Source organism: Rhinolophus sinicus, unplaced genomic scaffold (genome assembly GCF_036562045.2).
Source record: "Rhinolophus sinicus isolate RSC01 unplaced genomic scaffold, ASM3656204v1 Contig6, whole genome shotgun sequence".
In the NCBI taxonomy this organism is placed as follows: Eukaryota; Metazoa; Chordata; class Mammalia; order Chiroptera; family Rhinolophidae; genus Rhinolophus; species Rhinolophus sinicus.
The window spans coordinates 58029-77711 of record NW_027423805.1 but is presented as its reverse complement, the minus strand read 5'-3'; positions in this window follow the sequence as shown (position 1 = coordinate 77711).

Sequence of the window (19683 nt, the reverse complement as noted above, 5' to 3'; positions counted from 1 at the left end):
AGACAAGTGTCCATGGGATACCCTACAAAATCTTTACAACATTATTGATTACATTCCCCAAATTGACTGTCATACCCCTGTGGCAATCTTGTGGTTATGGACTGTGACTTCTACTCCCCTCACCTTCCCCCTTGTCCCAACTCCCCCTCCCATCTAGCAACCCTCAGTTTTTTTCTCTGTCTCTGAGACTGTTTGTGATTAGTTCATTCATTTATTTTTTTCTTCAGATTCCACATATAAGTGAGATCATATGGTATTTGTCTTTCTCTGTCTGGCTTATTTCACTTAACATAATGTTCTCTAGGTCCATCCAGATTATTGCAAATGGTAAGACTTCATTCTTCTTTATGGCTGGGTAATGTTCCATTGTTTAAACGTACCATAGTTTCTTAATCCAGTTGTTTAATGATGGGCATTTTTGGTTGTTTCCTTGTCTTGGCTATTTGTGTATTGGGCTGCAATAAACATAGGGGTGCATACATTTTTTTTTTTAATTAGAGTTTTGGATTTCCAGATAGTCACATAGGAGTGGAATTGCTGGATCATAAGGTAGTTCCATTTTCAGATTTTTGATGTACCTCCATACAGTTTTCCATAGTGACTGCACCAGTCAGCAATCCCACCAACAATGCACAAGGATTTCCTTTTCTCCACTACCTCGCCAGCACTTGTTGATTGTTGATTTATTGATGATAGCCATTTTGACTGAGGTTAGGTGGTATCTCGTGTTTTTTATTTGCATTTATCTAATGATTAGTGAGGTTGTGCATTTTTTCATATATCTGTTTGCCTTCTGTATGTCCTTTTTTTAGAAAAATGTCTCTTCATGTCCTCTGCCCATTTTTTAATTGGGTTGTTTGTTTTTTTGGGAAATGAATTGAGTGATTTTTTTTTTAATTTGGGATATTAAACCCATATCAGATATGTCATTGGCAAATATCTTCTCCCATTTGGTAGGATCCCTTTTTGTTTTATTGATGGTTTCCTTTGCTGTGAAAACACTTTTTAGTTTGATGTAATCCCACATGTTTGTTTTTTCTCTTACTTCCCTTCCCCAAGGGGATATATCAATAAAAATCTCACTCCAGGTTATGTCTGTAGTTTCATCCTATCTTTTCTGCTAGGAATGTTGTGGTTTCAGATCTTACAGGTAAGGCTTTAATCCATTTTGAATTTATACTTGTATATGGTGTAAGGAGGTGGACCAGCTTCATTTTTCTTTTTTTTGCATCTGTCTGTCTGGGCCTCCCAGCACCATTTATTGAATACACTGTCTTTTTATCATACCGTAAATTCTTGCTTGCATTGTCATCGGTTAAATGACCACATAGGCATGGATTTATTTCTGGACTCTCTATTCTGTTCCATTGATCTGTGTCTGTTTTTATGCCAGTACCATGTTGTTTTGATTATTGCAGCCTTGTAGTATAATTTGATGTCAGGTATCGTTATACCTCCCACTTTGTTCTTATTTCTTAAAGTTGCCGAGGCTATCCGATGTCTTTTATAATTTCATATATATTTTCGGATTATATATTCTATTTCTGTGAAAAATGTCCTTGGTAGTTTGATAGGAATTGCGTTGAATCTGTATATTTATTGCCTTAGGTAGTATGGACATTTTCACTATATTAATTCTGCCTATCCATGAGTATGGTATGTGTCTCCATCTATTTGTATCTTCTTTAATTTCTTTCTTCAGGGTCTTATAATTTTCTTAGTACAGATCTTTTACTTCTTTGGTGAAATTTATTCCCAAGTATTTTATAGTCTTTGAAGCAATTATACATGGGATTGTTTTTTCTCCTGATATTTTGTTATTTGTATATATTAATTTTGTATGGAGGAGTCTTTAAGATGCTCTATATATAGTGTCATGCCATCTGCATATAATGGCAATTTTACTTCCTCCTTGCCAATTTGGATGCCTTTTATTTCTTTTTCTTGTCTGATTGCTGTTGCTAGAACTTCCAGCACTATGTTGAATCAAAGTGGAGAAAGTGGGCAACCTTGCCTTGTTCGTGATCTTGAGGGGAATGGTTTTAGCTTTTCCCCATTGAGTATGAGTTAGCAGTGAGTTTATCATATATGACCTTTATTATGTTGAGATATGGTCCCTGTGTTCCCACTTTCTTAAGGGTTTTTATCAAAAATCATCGCTAGAGTTTGTCAAATGCTTTTTCTACATCTATTGATATGATCATATGATTTTTTTTTTCATTGTGTTAATGTGGTGTATTACATTAATTGATTTGTGGGTGTTGAACCACACTTGCATACCAGGCATGAATCCCACGTGATCATGGTGTATGATCTTTTTAGGGAATTGCTAAATTCTGTTCGCTACTATTTTGTTGAGAATTTTTGCGTCTATGTTCGTTAGAGATATCGACCTGTAGTTTTTTGTTTGTTTGTTTGTTTTTTGTTTGTAGTGTCTTTGTCCAAATTTAGGATCAGGGTGATAGTGGCCTCATAAAAACTGTTTGGGAGCCTTCCCTCCTTCTGGATTTTTTGGAATAGCTTGACGAGAATAGGTGATAATTCTTTTTTAAATGTTTTGTAAAATTCACCTGTAAAGCCATCTGATCCAGGGCTTTTGTTTGTTGGGAGATTGCTGATTACTGACTCAATTACCCTGGTGGTAACCAGTCCATTCAGGTATTCGTTTCTTTTTGAGTTAGCCTTGGAAGTTTGTATGCTTCTAGAAAATTGTCCATTTCTTCAAGATTGTCTAGTTCGTTGGCATATAATTGCTCATAGTAATTGCTATTTATTTATTTATTTATTTATTTATTTATTTTGTATTTCTGTGGTGTCTGTTGTCACTTCTCTTTTAATAATGATTTTATTAATTTGGGTCCTCTCTCTCTTCATTTATTTATTTATTTATTTATTTATTTATTTATTTATTTATTTATTTATTTTAGGAGTCAGACTAAAGGTTTGTCAATTTTGTTTATGTTCTCTAAAAACCAACTCTTGGATTCATTGACCTTTAGTATTGTTTTTCTGGTTTCTATTTCTTTCATTTTTTTTTTTTTTCCGCTCTGATCTTTATTATCTCCTTTCTTGTACTTCCTTTAGGCTTATTTTGTCGTTCTTTTTCCAGATCCCTTTAGTGTGAAGATAAAATTTTTATTAGTGATTTTTCTTATTTCTTTAGGTACACCTGCAGTACCACAAATTTCCCTCTTAGGACTGCTTTCGCTGTATACCATAGATTTTGGATTGTCGTTTTTTCATTTTCATTTGTCTTGAGATAGCTTTTGATTTATTCCTTGATCACATGGTTGACCCATTCATTATTTAGCAACATGTTATTCAGCCTCCATGAATTGGTGTGTCTTCCTGGTTTTTTTTGTTGTTGTTGTTTGTTTGTTTGTTTGTTTGTTTGTTTGTTTTTCCCTGTAGTTCATTTCTAATTTCAGTGCACTATGGTCAGAGAAGACAATTGGTATGATTTCACTTTTCTTAAATTTATCAAGACTTGTTTTGTGGCCTACCATATGGTCTGTCTTGGAAAATATTCCATATGCACTTGAGAAGAATGTGCATTCCACAGCTTTGGGGTGAATTCCTCTGAAAATATCGATTAAATCCAAATGGTCCAATGTGTCATTTAAGGCCATTGTTTCCATATAGATGTTTATGTCTGGAGACCTGTCCCTTGTTGTCAGAGTTGTGTTGAAGTCCCCTACTATGATACTGTTACTGTTGTCTCTGTCATTATGTCAGTCAATATCTGTTTTGCATATTTAGGTGCTCCTATGTTGGGTGCATAGATATTTACTATGGAAATGTCCTCTTGTTGGATTGATCCCTTTATTATATAGTTCCCATCTTTGTCTTTTACTATATTCTTCATTTTAAAGCCTATTTTGTCAGATATAAGCATTGCAACTCCAGTTGTTTTTTTCTCATTTCCATTTGCATGAAATATTTTTCTCCAACCCTTCACTTTCAGCCTGTGTGTATCTTTTGATCTGAGGTGAATCTCCTGTCTACAGCATATACAAGGGTCTTGCTTTCTTATCCACTCAGCCACCCTGTATCTTTTGATTGGAGCATTTAATCCATTTATATTTAAAGTGATTATTAATAGGTACATATTTATTGCCATTTTTAAAATTTGTAGTCAGATTGTTTTCATCTTTCTTTTGTTTACAGAAGCCCTGTTAATATTTCCAGCAGTGCTGGCTTGGTGGTAATATATTCCTTTAGCTTATTCTTTCCTGAGAAGCTCTCTGTCTCTCCTTCAATTTTAAATGATAGCCTTACTGGATAAAGCAACCTAGGTTGTAGGCGTTTGTTTTCCATCACTTTTTGAGTACTGCCTTCCACTCCTTCCTGGCCTGCATTATTTCTGTTGAAAAGTCATTTGATAGTATTATAGGAGTTCCGTTGTATGTAACCTTCTGTCTTTCTCTTGCTGCTTTTAAGATTGTCTCTTTAACTGTAGCCATTTTAACTATAATGTGTCTTGGTGTGGACCTGTTTGGTTTTATCCTTGTTGGAACTCTCTGCACTTCCTGACTTTGTATGTTGATTTCCTTCATCAAGTTAGGGAAGTTTTCGGACATTATTATTTCAAATATATTCTCGATCCCTTGCTCCCTCTCTTCACCTTCTGGTATTCCTATGATGCTCTTGTTGTTGTGCTTGATGTTATCCCAGAGGTCTCTTAAACCATTTCCATTGTTTTCAATACATTTTTTTCTTTTTTTTTTTTATGAGTCTATTTCTGTTTTGTTTATTTTGTTTTTTAGATTCCACATATAAGGGAGATTATATGGTATTTGTGTTTCACAATTTGACTTATTTCACTTGGCCTAATACCTTCTAGGTCCATCCATGTTATCACAAAGGGTAGGATTTTAGACTTTTTGTGGCTCAGTAATATTCCATTGTATATATGTACCACAATTTTCTTTTTATCCAATTGTCTATTGATGGGCATTTTGTTTGTTTCCATATCTTGGCTATTGTAAATAGTGCTGCAGTGAACATAACTTTTTGAATTAGTGTTTGGATTTCTTCTGATAAATACCCAGAAATGGAATGGATGGGTCATAAGTAAGTGCCATTTTTAATTTTTTGAGGAAACTCCATACTGTTTTTCATACTGGCTGCACCAATTTACAATTCCAACAAAAGTTCACCAGGGTTCCCTTTTCTCCATGTCCTCGCCAAGACTCATTGTTCGTTGATTTATTGATGATTGCCATTCTGGCAGGTGTGAGGTGATATAACATTGTGGTTGTTATTTGTATTTCTCTGATGATTAATGATGTTGAGCGTGTTTTCAGTCTATTGTCCATCTGTATGTCCTCTTTGGGGGAGAGGGGTTCCTGGGTCATACGGTAATTATATTCGTAATTTTTTGAGGAACCTCCACACTGCCTACCGTAATGGCTGCAGCAGTCTGCATTCCCACCAACAGTATATGAGAGTTCCTTTTTCTCCACAGCCTCTCCAACACTTGTTACTATTTGTCTTGTTGATGATAGCCATTCTGACTGGGGTGAGGAGATATCTCATTGTGGTTTTTATTTGCATTTCTCTGATGATTAGTGATGTTGAGCATTTTTTTCATATATGTATTTGCCATTTGTATGTACTCTTTGGAGAAATGTCTCTTCAGGTCTTCTACCCATTTTTCAATGAGTTGAGTTTCATGAGTTCCTTGTATATTTTAGATATTAGCCCCTTATCGGCAGCACTGTTTGCAAAAATCTTCGCCCATTCAGTTGGTTGCCTCTTTATTTTGTGGATGATATCTTTTGCTGTTTGGAAAATTTTAAGTTTCATATAGTCCCATTTGTTTATTTTAGGTTTACTTCCATTGTCTTTGGATTTCAATTCATAAAGTGCTCTTTGAACCCATGTCCATAAGTTTAATACCTATGTTTTATTCCATGTGGTTTATCGTGTCAGGTCTTAATGGTTAAGTCTTTGATCCATTTTGAATTAATTTTGGTACATGGCAACAGATAGCAGTCCAGTTTCACTCTTTGGAACATGGCTATTCAATTCTCCCAGCACTATTTATTGAAGAGGTTGTCTTTCCTCCATTGTATGTTTTTAGCTACTTTGTCAAAAATTATCTGTCCATATTTGTGTGGTTTTATTTCTGGGTTCTCAATTCTATTCTATTGGTCTATGTGTCTGTTTTTCTGCCAGCAGCATGCTGTTTTGATTATTGTAGGCCTGTAGTGCAAGCTAAAGTCAGGGAATGTGAAACCTACAGTATTGTTCTTTTTTCTTAAGATTGCTTTGGCTATTAGGAGTCTTTTGTGGTTCCAAACAAATCTGTTGGTTTTTTGTTCTATTTCTTTAAAAATGCCACTGGGATTTTGATGGGGATTGCATTAAATCTGTATATTGCTTTGGGTAATATGGCCATTTTAACTATGTGATTCTTCCGATCCATGAGCACGAAATGCCTTTCCATTTCTCTGTGTCTTCTTCTATTACTTTCAAAAATGTCTTAAAGTTTTCAGCATATAGGTCCTTCACATCCTTTGTTAAGTTTATTCCTAGGTATTTTATTTTTTATGCTGCAATTGCAAAAGGAATTTTTTTGTATATCTTTTTCTCAGATTTCATTGTTTGTATGTATATAGGAATGCAACGGACTTTTGTATGTTGATTATGTGGCCAGCAACTTTACTGTATTCGTTGCTTTTTCTAATAGCTATTTGGTGGAGTCTTTAGGGTTTTCTATATATAGAATCATGTCATTCTCAAAGAGTGATAATTTAACTTCTTCATTCTCAATTTGGATGCCTTTTATTTCTTTCTCTTGCCTGATTGCTCTGGCAAGACTTCCAACAATATGTTGAAAAGCAGTGGTGGTAGGCGACAGCCCTGTCGTGTTCCTGAACGTAGAGCAAAGGGTTTCAGTTTTTTACCATTAATTATGAGATTAGCAGAGGGCTTGTCATATATGGCCTTTATTATGTAAAGTTATTTTCCTTCTATACCTATTTTATTAAGCGTTTTAATCATAAATGAGTCTTGTATCTTGTCAAATGCTTTTTCTGCATCAATTGATATAATCATATGATTTTTCTCTTTTATTTTGTTTATATGATGTTTCACATTGATGGATTTCCAGATGTTGAACCATCCCTGATACCCGGGGATGAACCCCACTTGGTCGTGATGAATAATCTTTTTAATGCATTGTTGTACTCGATTTGCTAGAATTCTGTTTAGGACTTTTGCATCTGTGTTCTTCAGAGACATTTTTCTGTAGTTTTCTTTTTATGTGTTGTCCTTACCAGGTTTTCATATCAGGGAAATGTTGCCCTCATAAAATTAGTTAGTGAGTACTGTCTCTTCTTCAATTTTTTGGAAGAGTTTGAGCAGGATTGGTATTAGATTCTCTTTGCAGGTTTGATAGAATTCACTAGTGAAACCATCAGTTCCCGGACTTTTGCTTTTGGGAAGGTTTTGGATGACTGATTCAGTTTCTGGTGATCGGTCTGTTTAGATTTTCCAACTCTTCATGGTTCAGCCTTGGAATGCTTTATGTTTCTAAGAACTTGTCCATTTCTTCTAGGTTATTGAATCTGGTGGCATATAGTCCTTCTTAGTATTCTTGGATGATCCTTTGTATTTCTGTGGTGTCCGTGACAACTTCCCCTTTTTCATTTCTGATTTTGTTAATTAGTGTCTTCTCTGGTTTTATCCAAAGAGTCTAGTCAAGGGTTTGTCAATTTTGTTAATCTTTTCAAAGAACCAGCTCTTTGTCACATTAATTTTTTCTATTGTCTTTTTGTTCTCTATTTCATTTAGTTCTGCTCAGATTTTTGTTATTTCCTTTATTCTGTTGACCTTGGGTTTCACTTGTTCTTCGTTTTCTAGTTCTTTAAGGTGTAACATGAGGTTATTTATTTGCATTTTTCTTGTTTCTTGAGATAGGCCTGTAATGAGATAAATTTCCCTCTTAAAACTGCTTTCGCTGCATCCCAAAAATTTTGGTAGGATATATGTTCATTGTCATTTGTTTCTATGTATCTTTTGATCTCTCCTCTAACTTCTTCTTTGACCCAGTCCTTCTTTAAAAGTATGTTGTTTAATCTCCATGTATTTGTGTTTTTTCCTATATTGTTTTTGCAGTTGATATCCAATTTCAAAGCCTTGTGATTATAGAATATGCTTGGTATGATTTCAATCTTCTTAAATTTGCTGAGGCTGATTTTATGTCCCAATATATGGTCTATCCTTTAGAATGTTCCATGTACACTAGAAAAGAATGTATAGTCTGATGTTTTAGGATGAAGTGCTCTATATATGTCAATTATGTCCATTTCTTCTAATGTGTCATTAGGGCTGCTATTTCATTATTTATTTTTTGTTTGGACGATCTATCCATAGCTGTTAATGATGTACTTAAGTCCCCTAGTATAATTGTGTTTTGGTCAATTTCTCCCATATATCTGTTAGTAGTTGATTGGTATATTTTTGTGCTCCCTGATCGGGGGCATAAATATTGATGACTGTTATGTCTTCTTGTTGTATAGTCCCCTTTACCATGATGAAATGTCCATATTTGTCTCTTATTGTTTTTTTCTCTTTAAAGTCTGTTTCATCTGATATTATTATTGCTATAACTGACTTTTTCTGGATTCCATTTGTTTGGAGTGTCAATTTCCAACCTTTCACTTTCAGTCTATGCTTGTCCTTGTGGCTGAGATGTGTCTTTGGAGGCAGCATATGGTTGGGTTTAGTTTTTTTATCTAATCTGCTACTCTGTGCCTTTTTGTTTGTGAGTTCAGTCCATTTACATTTAGGGTGATTATTGATATGTGAGGATTTCCTGTCATTCTATCTTTAGTTTTTCTGGTAAGGGTGTGTCTGCATTGTTTCTTTGCCTATTTGTTGTTGTCTATTATTTCTGTATGTTGGTATTCTATGATGTTTCCCTCAGTTTCCTCTTTAATTACAGTATATATTTCGGTTCTGGATTTTTTTTGAGTGGTTTCCCTTAAGTTTACTTAAAAGAAAATTTGGTATTTAGAGTATTCCATTCTCTTCAGTATGCTTACTTACTCCATTCCCATATTCTGGTTCAGGCCTCTACTCTCCCCCATTTTATGTTTTGGTTGCCACAAATTGTCCCTGTTGATGGTGGTCGAATAGCCTCCTTTAGTATTTCTTGTAGTGCACATCGTGTGTTAGAAAATTCCCTGAGCTTCTATATGTCTTGAAATGTCTACATTCTTTCTTCATATCTAAAGGATATCTTTGTTGAATATAAGATTCTTGGCTCATAATTTCTCTATCTCAATAGTTTGAATATTTGGTTCCCCTCCCTCATGGCTTGCAGAGTTTCTGCTGAAAAAGCTGATGATAATCTAATGAGCATTCCTTTGCAGGTTACCATCTTCTTTTCCCTGGCTGCCTTGAGGATTCTTTCTTTGTTGTTGATTTTAGACAGCTTCAATACAATGTGTCTTGGAGAAGGCCTTTTGGGATTGAGGTAATTAGGTGTTCAATTTGCTTGTTGGATTTCAGGATCCAGTTCTGTCCACAAGATAGGAAGTTCTCATCAACAATTTGTTTGAATATATTCTCTGTTCCCTTCTCTCTTTTTTCTCCTTCTGATATGCTTATTATTCTTATATTGTTCTTTCTGATGGAGTCAGAATGTTCTTGTAGAGTTCTTTCATTTCTTTAAATCTCAATTCTCTTTCTTTCATCCATGTCATTTCCAGGTTTCTATCTTCGATGTCACTGATTCTTCCCTCCATCTCGTCAACTCTACTTCCTAAGCTGATTATTTCATTCTTAATTTCTTCTATTGAGTTCTTAATCTCCAGAAATTCTATTGGTTTGTTTTTTAAAATTTTTAATATTTTTCATAAAATGCTCACGTTGTTCTTTGATTTTGTTTCTGAGTTCATTAAATTGCCTTTCTGTGTTTTCTTGCAACTCGTTGAGTTTTTTCAGAACTGCAATCTTGAATTCTCAGTCATTTAAGTCACATATTTTGTTATATTTAAGTTCCTTTTCTGGAGACTTTTCACTTTCTTGCTGAACTGTCTTGTTGCCTTGGTTATTCATGGCAATTACTGATTTATTATGGCTCTTCCTAGACTTCTACAGGAGTAGCTTCAGCAACAGGTTGATAGGAAGAGGTCTTTCTTTAGTTTTCCAGTACTTGTTGGTAGAATGTTTTATTTTGTGTCCGACTATAGCCCTTTATTTCTCTCTCACACGGTCATGCTAAGTTTTCTCTGCACTATTCCAGCTTCTCACACAATGGTGTGATTCCCTGGGAGACAGTTTTCTCCTCTGTTATAAGTTCACCTGGGTCACAGGGTGCAGTTTCCCGGTGGTAAGCTGAGAGCTTTTGAAATTCCAAAGGTCTTCCTGCACCTGATTCAGAGCCGTATGGTTCAGCAGTTCTGTTTACACCAGGTATCCACCCATATAGGTGGGGCCAGGGGTGTAGTGAGTTGAGAGAGATGGCCCAGAATAATAGCAGCAACCACCACCACAGCTGGTCCTGCTTCCACAGCTCCCTGCCCTTTGCTGGAACTAGTTGGGCTGTGAATCTGTGTCTGCGATCCATAGTTCTCAAAAGAGCAAATATTCTGTTCTTTTGATCTGACACTGTTACTGTTCTGCTTCTAGTACCAGGGAGGTGCGGGCGGGGCTAGCTCTGGGAAGGTAGGGAGAGGGCAGCAAGTCTCAGTGCCTAAGGCTTCTGTTCTCTGCTCATCATTGAGGGCTTAAACCACCGTATTCAGCCTTCTTCCCTCAGTCTTTGCTCCAAGGTCTCTGCCGTAAGTGTTGGGTTCAGCCGTGTTACATGCTGCCCCATGAGCCCTGTGGGCCATAAGCGGGACCCTAGCAGTCAGAGTTTTTCCCTCTCCCGCATCTGTGGTAGTTCTAGGATGCAGCTAGCTTGGAGCACTGAGCTAGGTCTGTGTCCTGCCACCGCACATCTCTGTCTCCGCACTTCTCCCTTTCCCCCTCCCCCCTCACATGATTTGCCCACCTTTAGGGAAATTCTGTAGTGGGCCTCTTCATCTTGCCTGTCTGCTGTGCAGGGAGTCCTTTGTGGAGTTATTGTTGTTCGTTTAGTTGTAAATTCCAGGGGAGTTTTACAGAGACTCACCTCACGCCACAATTTTGATGACATCCCTTTTTTTGTTGTTGTTCTTTTGGGTGATCGCTGTTAACTTGTTTTCTACATCACTGATTCGATGCTCTGCTTCATCTAACCGGCTGGTAATTCCTACAAGGGTGTTCTTTATTTCAGGTATTGTATTCTTTTTTTCTACCTCGTTTTTCATTATGATTACTCTATCCTTCTTTATGTAGTCACTATGTTCCTTAAATATTCTTATCATTGTTCTTAACTCTGTCTCTGATAGGTTGGTACCTCTATTTCATTTGGCTCCAATTCTGGTTGTTTCTTCTGTTCTTTTATTTGGAACATGTTTCTTTGTTTCCCCATGTTGGCTGACTCTATGTGTTTGCTTTGATGTATTAGGTAGATCCCTAGGGTTCTTGGTTTTTGCTGGGATATCTTATGTAGTATGTGTCCTTTATATTTCACTTGCACCACTTCCTTCTTCTCCTGTGAGTGTGCTCCTTAGGTGAGAATAGTGTTGTATGTATTGTCCTGTTAAAGTTGATCTTTAATTGCTTTTGGCTTGTCACTAGTTGTGAGACTTATCTGCCCACAGTGGATGTTCTGCTGTGTGAGGGTTGACCGCTCAAATGAAGCTTGGTCCCTATGGGCACTTGTGTCTATAGAGAATTCCCCTGGGTCTGTCATTTGTAGGTCAAACCCAGTAATACCGGGTTTGGTCAGAATTTGGCCTCTAGGTGTGTTGAATCTCATGCCTCTTGAGATGGGCCTTGCTTTAGGGCAATTTCAGAGGAAAGCAAATCACCAAGTGCAACAACAACAACAAAGAAAAAAACAAATACTCTCTCATGTAACCCACACTTAACCCACACTTTGGAAAGAATGTCAAAAATACAAATACAAAACAGAGCAGAAAGTGCAGCATCAGTCTTAGCTTAAGCCCACCAAGTAATCTTTAGGTTGTCCTCTGCCGTACCCAAGAGTCCTCCGAGACTTGTGCAGGCAGAGCCAGTCACCTGGTGCCCAGAATGATCCTGGGACTGTAGTTTTAGATGAGCGGGGCTCTGAGGTGTGGATGGTAGTTTTTAGAAAGTCAGTGCAGTTTCTGCTCTTGCCTGCACATATGCACACAGAGAGTACCACAGCAGGCCCTGTGCCCAGGACTCCTGATTCTTAGGGCACTTCTGTGTGTGTGTGTGTGTGTGTGTGTGTGTGTGTGTGTGTGTGTGTGTGTGTATGGTGGGAGATTTCACCTGCTGAAAGCCCAGAGCTGCATCTGCTACCTACTGCTGACCCCTGGGAGTGTCTCTGCATGTTAATTGCCCTGCCCCAGGCAGGCCAGAAAAGGTGGGGGCTGGAGATAGAGGAGTCTTTTCTCTCCCAGCTCAGTAAGGTCACACTCTTCCAAGCCTCTTCCCTGGGTCAGAGATGCAAGCCAGGGCTTCCCAGATCTTGAGTGCTAAGGTTCCTCTGTAATCTGACACTACTCCACAGTTCAGGGGCCAGCTTGAGTCTTGAAGGGTGGGGATAGGATTAGGAGAGTGAGGGGGAGGGGCCCAGGTATGGAGTTCATGTCCTTTTCCTACCTAAGGCCCAGCTGGAGGTCCTCAGCTGAGGTTACTGCCTCAAATGCTGGATATGCTGCTCTCAGCAGGAGAGATCAGCTTTGGCAAGCAGGGAAAGAGCCCACCTCCTGGCTCTTGTGGTCTCTGTTCTGTCCTGGGACCCCTTTCATCTCTGCAGCAATGGATGCGGGCCGTGTCTTCACTCTGTTCCCTTCCCTGTACCCTGCTCACCCAATTTTCCCACCTGATTCAAGTAATCCTCGTGCGTGTCACTTAGCTGTTCTGTGTGATGAGCAGAGAGTCCTTTGAAGGGTTACAGATGTTCAACTTGTGGCAAGTTCCAGTGGAGAACTCAAGAAGACCACCTCCCAGTCACCATTCCTATGACATCACTCCTGTTCCTGCCCTAAAAGAATCCGAGTCTCTGTGTGGTTACACTTTTCTAAAATCCTCCTATCATGGGTCATGCCAGGAAGCCTGCCTTCCTTTCACATACAGATTCTAAGAACACTGACAAATGTCCCTCCAATTTGGCCATTACACTGCACAAATCTTAGAGACTCAGGAGAGCAGATGATGGACACCATCTCCTCTTTGTCTTGGTGAACTCAGTGACCATTGCATGGCAGAGAAAAAGGCATGAACTGTTTGCTCCCTGGTCAGCAGCTCAGGCAGATGCATACCTTCCCTGTGGCAGTGCCAGGGTATGGAAATGTCCCACAACACAATTTCTAGGGCAAATAGTTATTGCTGTTGGGCAGTGTCCAAAGCAGAATGTTTCCCAGCTGACACGCCCTACCACCCTGTTGACCATGACATAGAGCAAAGCCAAGGTTGGTGTTTCCATAAGACTGACCTGCCATAATTGTGACTGAAGAAAGGATTGTTGTCCCTGGAGTACAAGTCAGCTACCCATACATTACTCAAGGCCTTTTTCTGCTATGTTTGTCACCTCAGGGGAAAGATTTCTTTCACGTGACAAGAATATGAAGAAATGTGGTTTATTTGGGGTTTCTATCTTTACTGCATATGCTGATTGGGACCATTCAGTGTACTGTGTTTATGGCATCAGTAACTCGACACAGGGGTTTCTTTCACTCTATGTGTCTGCCCTCCTATGGCACTAGATGAGTGACACTCTTGTGACTCTCTACCTAGCTGCTCATGCCACCTTGGATGCTCACAAATTTCATTTTTCCTCCCATTAGATTTTCAAGAAATGATGGAAAAACTGGGGTTCCCCTCGCAAGGGTTGAACAGAGAATGGGACACATGATGGAGATGTAGGGCCTTGCAAGAGGTAACGTTGAGAACCCAAGTCCTGTGTGCCAGTGTTCTCAACCGTCCCTGAGTCCCTCAGACTTTCACAGAGTGATTTGTCCACATTGGTCTTCTCCAAGACACCATCCAGAAACATCAAATAGATTTTTGCAGAGCTCTCTTTGCGCCTACCTCTTTCTTCATTCAGTCTCACATTCCTTCCACTACCACCGCTGATCTTCTTAGTCAGGACTTCACAACCTATTTTCCTATGTACACACTCTGATTCTCATCTGGGAGCCTATACCTTTTCACACACTTCTAAATTGCCCAGCAGGACTTGGCCTCAGGAAGGAGTTATTGTCCTGTAGAGGCAGTAAGCCAAACACAAACTGCCCTGTAAAGGTTTCTTAAGGCATTCAGCACAAAGAGCAAATCCTGCTTATCTTGCCCTATCCTTTTCTGTATGGATAAAGCAAGTACACAAGATATTTCACATTCATGCAGGAGGCCTTCACAATGGCAACAGATATCTGAATTTCTGTATTTAAAACCCTGGGTGTAAATGTAATGTGATTTCAAGGGCAAGGTGTCTGCCCACTAAGTCAATCGGTGGGTCCGCCATGTAGTCGCACATTGACTTCCATGGATTTACTCATGTGGATGTGTGCCTGCTTGTCATGTGTATGTGTTGGGGGCACTATAGATCCTGAGAGGAAGAGGGTTGATCATGAAATTTGGCCTAGTAGAACATGAGCTAGAAGTGTCTGCCTATGAAAGAGATGGCACAATTGGTCCACTTGGTTCTTTTGCACACCACAGACATGAGGAATGGAACTGCTGTGGAAGTTTCAGAGGTTTGCATGAGCTATCTGGAGTGATACTGAAAGAGAAATAAGGAAGCTGAGCAGTGTCGCCTTCTGAGTGTTGTGTGTATGATGGATTATGTGGGCTTAATGAGCAGACCACCTCCACGGGTGGGATAGGATCTGCAGCTTGTGGAATGAGCTGTGTAGGGGACAGAGGCAGGCTTTTGGAAGTGGAGACGAGAGTACAGCAGGAAGCGCAATTCCTGAGAGGCCATGGTTCTTTCTAATAGGCTACAGTCTGTGGGGTTGGGGTTAAGAGGAAGGCAGGCTGCTTTAACAATGAAGCCTTATCGTGTGTGAAGGTGCCAGACACAGGGTGCAGCCAAATGAGCAGGGTCTAAAGTAACAGGTGACCCCCTGCTGTCCCCAGTCCCTGTGGTTTAGGCAGCTTCATGTATAAACTTTCTCTTGGATGGTAGCCACACAATGATACAACACAAGACACATGACTTTCTGAGTTAGGGGTCACTAGCCCTAGGAGTGGTAATGGGAATGTTGACAGTTTGCAGGCACTCCTGACCTCTGCATGAGGGAGCGGCATTTAAGGCAGTGTGCAGGAAGTGTAGCTGTGCAGTGTGAGGTTACCCTTGTACCACGCTGCCTGGGCCTTTCTCCTATCATCCTGGAGGAAGGGACTGTGGGTCAGCGAATGAGAGTGTCCTGCATTGGGCCAGTCGTGACACTGCTGGTCTTCTTGCTCTGATAACTGGGCAAAAAGAGACAAGCCAGGGACAGGTCACTTCCCTGCAGAAGGAATGGCCTCATATGAAATCCTTTGGGTGCCCATGTTCTCAACTGTGCTGGCAAAATGCAAATAGGTAATGTCAAGGAGAGTGGAGTCAGGCTGAAATGCTTTTGCCAAGCTGTGCCCCATGAGTGTTTCTTCCCCAGTGGCCTATGTGTAGGAGATGGCGTTACTCACACTATATCACGGATAGGATAAGCACTTCTGCCCTTGTCCAGGAACTTCTGGAGGGTACCGGCAATTAGTGTGAGTGGTGCCACAGAGGAGGTCATCTCTCCTCAGGAGACATTGCAGTGAAGCTAAAGGGTAGCCATACCGATGTACTTTCACCTCCACAGGACGCATTGATTGTCAATGGGTTCCTTGCATTTGAGGGTGCCTCAGGCCACAGGAGGGCCGAAGCTCTGGAGTAGATACACCAGGGGTGGAGTAGATGGAGGCAAGGGGTGCAGGCAGGAGGGATTTGGTGGCAAGCACCTAGTCTGCTCCTTCCAGGGTGGACAGTGGTGGTGAAGAAAGCATTGTAACTCAGGTGGGCGGATAGGGACTTACTGCTTCAGCTGGGCTACAAGGTTTATCAGTGTGCCTGCGAAGTCTCTCACTGTTGAGGATAAATTGGATCCTGCATGAGGCTATCTGTCCCCGCCATACTGTTTGATGTCCCTCGTGCTGTCTGATCACTCTGAGCACACTAAGGATGCACTGACCAACAACCTCTCTCAGAGCGGGGAGGCTTTGAGAGCCACTTTCAGCAGTCCCTGTGCTTCCCTGCAAGGAAATCTGTATATCACCAGCAGCTTGTCAAGGTACAGCCTCAGAGGGTGTATGACCCATGTAAACGTAGACGGTGTCAGGAGGCCTTGGTGCTGGACAGGATGGATGGTCCACTCTGCCTGATGCTCACACTGAAGGAAAGGAGCCCTGTCTTTCCAGCACCAAATTTTATGCTAGGGTTACTCCTGGCACCTCTCATGTTGAGTTTCTATAATCTGTCTGCTGGCAAAAGGGAAAGATTTTCCAGTGACACTTGGATCGGGTAGTGTTGGTACACCAGTCCGGGCCATGGTGGACTCCAGTAGGAGCCGTAGGAGTTCTTTAACAGCCTTTACTCTCTGCTCTCCATGACTGGGAAAGACACACACAGAGTTAATGATGTGGTTTTGTGTAGGAAGGGAGTGTCTGCTATCCTTTCCTGAATAGACAATGGCTCATACACACCAGGGATGGGTGCAGATTCAGCCTAGCCTTGGATTATGCAGAGCGTCAATTTCATTCATGAGTCCAGCTGGGAAGAAAGCCTGAGACTGCCATAAGTAGAGGTGTGTGCCCTTGATCAGTCTTTGATCCAGCCTTGAGAATAGTTGGCACTGTGCCTTGGGAACACAGTTGGGCAGAGGTGGAACTCTGAGAAAGCAGTTGAAAACTTCTCATGGGGTGCAATTCTTAGATGTTGTTCCAAGTAAAAGGCACACACACTGAAAATTCACAATAATTACACACAGATACCGGGCTGCTTGCAGGGAAGGTAAATATCAAGATCTTGTTTTGACTTTCAGGGCATAGTGACCAAACCGCAGAATTCCTAGTCCTTTCAGGAAGCAGGCTCTCCCTGCAAGCATGAGCATGCACGAGCAGGTAGGTTTCATTTCTCTAAAGGGAATGACTGTGGTGGGTGGTCACTGTCTTTTTCTTACAAAATACTTAAGATATCCATCTGTCCCTGCATCTGAGAATGTGAATATATATATATATATATATATATATATATATATATATATATATATATATATATATATATTCATATAATATCCATATATTCATATATATGTTATGTATGTTATTCACATGCTCAGCTGCAGGATTACATAAGGACATTTTAGGTATGATTTAAGTGTATATATATATATATATATATATATATATATGTATATATATATATATATATATATATATATATATATATATATATATATATACACATACATATATACATATACATCTATGGTGTGTGTATTCACCTATGTACGTGTATGCATACACTGAAATGTTATACCTCTAATAATAAAGCATCTGAACTTAGGGCAATTGAGAATTCTGGGACAACAGAAATATAACTAAGAGTGTCCCTAATGCAGTGCCATTTGAAGGCAAACACACTGAATGAGTGTCTTTGCACCCCTTGGGATGGAAAAAGAGAAACACCTGTGTCGACAGACCGATGCCATAGACACAGTAGACCAAATGGTCCAAAACAGCATATGCAGGAGAAAGAAACCCCAAATCAACCACATTTCTTTATGCTCTTGTCAAGCAAATGAGAAATATTTCTCGAGGTAACCAATATATGAGAAAAACACCTTGAGGTAATGTTAGGGTGACTGACTTGTGCTCCAGGAGAGTACAACAGTACTTTCTTCCATCAAAACTTTGGCAGCTCAGCCTTATGAGAATGCCATCCTTGGCCTTGCTCTGTGTCACGGCAAATTGGCTGGAAGGATGGGGTCAGATGGGAAGCATTCTGTCATCTACGCTGCCCAACAGCAGGAACCACTTGCCCTAGAAATCGTGTCGTGGGACAAGTCGATCTCCTGTCACCGCCACAGGGAAGGTTTACATCTGCCTGAGCTGCTGACCAAGGAGCAGGAGAGCTCATCCCTGGTGCTCTACCAAGCAATGGTCTCTGTGTTCACCAAGACAAGGAGGAGAACCTGTCTGTCTCCCGTCCTCCTGAGTCTTTAAGTCTTGTGCAGTGACAAGGCCAAGTTGGAGGGACATCTGTCAATGTTCCTAGAATCTGTCGGTGAAAGGCAGGCAGGTATTCTAACATGATCCACGATGGAAGGAATTACAAAGGTGTAACCACACAGAGACAGATTCTTTTGGGACAATTGAGTGGTGGTTGCCCAAGACACTCTATTATGTACTTTTTTTGCAAAACCTCTACCTTGCTGGACCTCACAGAAAACCCAACACTGAGAACATGGGGGAGTGAGAGACATAAAGACAGCGAATCAAAAGAGAAGGACATAAGGATAGAAAGAGGTTAAAAGGAGAGACAGTGGAAGAGAGAAGGAGGTAGGCAGTTAGGCTGGGAGGGAGGGAGGGATAGTGGGTGGGGGAGAGAGCGAGAGAGAAACAGTCGGACATAATGAGCTGTTCAATGAAGGGCTTATATCTCGTGAGTACAGGTCAACTATGCAAATAAGAAGGTCATAGCTCCCGATGTGTAGTGTCCGCGGCAGTGTCTGCAGTTGGGTTTACAGATAAGCACATTCCAGCGATATACTGCGCTTACCAGGTCCTATACCCTGGGCTATTTTCTGAGAGCTCCCTGTGATCAGCTGTTACAAGTGTAACAAGACTGTGATTTGGTAGTAGTAAGCCCTGCCTAGCGCCCAGAGTCCAAGAAGGTGGCACCCATGTCCAGGAAAACACCAAGATGCCAGCTTCAGTGGAGTTTCTGTAGACTGGTCATTTTGGTGGGTGGGACTGTGCATTGGGAAGGGTGGTTGGAGGGGGGTTGAGGAAGAAGCCTGGCCAAGAAGCTGGTGGGATAGGGCAAGGTGGCTATGTGGCACTTAGACAGGAAGGGCCAGGCCCTCTTTCGGATTGGTGGAGACGGTGTCAGCAGACTGAGCTGGGCTCTGGCATCCCAGCAGATTCAGTGCAAGGTGGGCGACCACCTTCTGCATGCGCCCTTCCTATCAGAGACCGGCAGTCTAACCTAGAAGCCCAGTTCTAGGGTCCTAGGATTGCTGGTGACAAATGTCCCTTCAACGTGACACACGTGCTACTGCCTTCTGCATCTTCTCTGCTGCTGTTCTCACTCCCCATGGCGAGTGAGGCAAGGACCAGGCAGGTCCAGTGATCTGGCATCCTCAGGTGATTTAACTCTGGGATTTTGCCTTGAAGGGACAGGGGCTCGAGCCGAGGGTCTCCCGGCCAGTGGGACTCCTGGAGACCCTGCCTGCCTCAGCAGGTTCGAGGGTGGCAGAGGCCACACATCATCAGTGTGGAGGCGGAGCAGGAAGGAGAAGCCCTTGTAGAGGACATGGTTCAGGTTTTGTTGATGAACAGGAGGTGGTGACCAGCGGGTCATAGTGGATGTGGTGGGCTGATGCTTCCACACAGCCT